This window comes from Ranitomeya imitator, chromosome 5, assembly GCF_032444005.1.
Source record: "Ranitomeya imitator isolate aRanImi1 chromosome 5, aRanImi1.pri, whole genome shotgun sequence".
In the NCBI taxonomy this organism is placed as follows: domain Eukaryota; kingdom Metazoa; phylum Chordata; class Amphibia; order Anura; family Dendrobatidae; genus Ranitomeya; species Ranitomeya imitator.
In genome coordinates, this window is record NC_091286.1 from 355,647,621 (window position 1) to 355,649,705 (window position 2,085).

Below are 2,085 nucleotides of genomic sequence, written 5' to 3' on the forward strand. Positions count from 1 at the left end.
ATGATTAAAAGAGGTTAGATTATACTCACCCAGGGTCGGTACCGGTCCAATGAGCGTGGCGGTCTGGTACAGCCCCTCCCATCTTCTTATGATGACGTCCTCTTGTATTCACGCTGTGGCTCATCTCCCTGGTGAGGGCACAGCAACGTACTGCAGTAATGCAACGTAATGCCCTCAACAGGGCAGACAAAGTACGCCTGCGCAGGAGCCGCAGTGTGAATACAAGAGGACATCATAACAACAAGATGGGAGAGGATGGACCGGACAGCAACGCCCATCGGTCCGTTACCGCCCCTGTGTCACTATAATCTAACCTCTTTTGATCATCTTAGAGGAAACATGGAGGGCTTATCTACAGTTCCCATTTTGGGGGTGACAGGTTCCCTTTTAGATTACTTATCATTTGGATATAGTATGTAATGACACTATTCTATTCATTGTAGGTTCGCGATATACCTTGTATATGGGATGCCGCTGATGTGTCCTACAAGGACAAATATTTCCGAAACCATTGCTGGACCAAGATTGTGAGGGACCTCTATCCGGAGTGGGATTCCCTGTCCATTGCAAACCAATTGGAAATTGGTAATTATATTGTTACCGATTATTATTAATATTATTATTATTAGAGTTTATGATACATTTACTTTGAAAAATATATATATATTTTTTTGTTTCTTAGAAAAAAATGTCAAGCAGAGATGGAGGTCAGTTCGTGACCGGTACAATAAATTCATCAATACATGTGACCGGAGTGGATCTTCTCCAAGTCGAATAACCTTTCCTTTTTACGATGAACTGCAGTTCCTGCTCACAAGCCGGACTTTGCGGAGGTAGGTTATAAACCACTAATATATATGTAGCCTCATCAATGTTGCCATGTGGTGTAGCACAGTTGACTGCGTATTGAACCCTGTGTCCTGCCGCAGCGTTCAATACACAGCATCCAGAATTTATACCATAGTGAAGAGAGCATTTTCCAAAATCCTGTCTGCACTATGATTCAACAGATGGAGTTGTGAGAGGTATGGCACTACACCGTGTCTATTTATCTTGTGTTGGCACTTTGACTGCGCAAGATAACTAGCACATTGTTTGGCTAGCATGTTGTGATAACGCATGTGTTAAATCAAAACATGCATTATCAGCACACATGCAAAAAAATTAACTGCGTTTAGGAGTAATCGGCCTTTATGCTGTTCCTAAAATGTTGCTCCTCCGCAGCGGTCATGATTAATAATTTTTTTCCTTTTCTCACACAGGACTGAGGGAAACCTTTCCAACCCGCCTCCTGTGGATGACCACTCCGAAGATGGAGCAGGCACTGATGGAGCAGGCACTTCCTCGGGAGCGGGAGGGACAATTTTTCCATCTCTTACCACAGCTTCTGCTGAGGCCGCATGTCCAGCAGCTGCTGCAGGCACATCAACTGCAGCAGCTGTTGGATCATCTGGTTCGTCAGAAGCTGTGGTAACAGAGAAGAGAGCTCCCTATCCGGTGGCAGGAGAGTCCATTAAAAAAAAAAAAAAAAAAAATGAGGATAAAACTGAGAAGATGGCCAGTGACACACTTGATTTACTGAAACAATCCTCAAGTGAGGACCAGTGTGACTTTTTTGCATTGACCATTGCCCGAAAGGCACGCTCACTGCCACCGGATAGGCAGTCTCTCTTCATGTCTCTGTGCCAAACATCCCTCACCGCTCTGGAGGACCCTGCTCCAATTGAGTCATACGAGAAGGTTTTGACGGGGGTTTTCGGACTCTTTCGCCCACGACCGAAACCCAGTGAACTGCACTATAGAGTGTCTTCCTACACCCAACCGGCACAGAATTTTTCTGGAGGAGGAAACACAAGCCTGGGACCATCAGCAAGTCAATCTTTCATGACTGACACAAGTAGCTCATATGGGTGTTCCCAGGAATACACCTACTTGCATTAAGATGCAATTGTTTTTGAAAAAGTTAGTTCAGTTTTTCATATTGAAAAAATTTTTCTCAAGTGTTTGGAAAAATTTAGTTGCTTGTTAAATAAATTAATGTTGATCAAATGTCATCTCTGATTTTTAGATACTTTACATACTTAG

At 43.5% G+C, this 2,085-nt stretch overlaps 1 long non-coding RNA gene across 1 annotated transcript; it reads left to right on the forward strand.

The window, feature by feature from the left end:
* The first annotated feature begins 292 nt into the window (after window positions 1-292).
* LOC138680727 (uncharacterized) lies at window positions 293-1,546 on the forward strand. The gene is made up of 3 exons (XR_011321751.1): window positions 293-585; window positions 683-833; window positions 1,263-1,546. It is a non-coding gene; the product is annotated as an uncharacterized lncRNA (long non-coding RNA).
* Window positions 1,547-2,085: the final 539 nt, after the last annotated feature.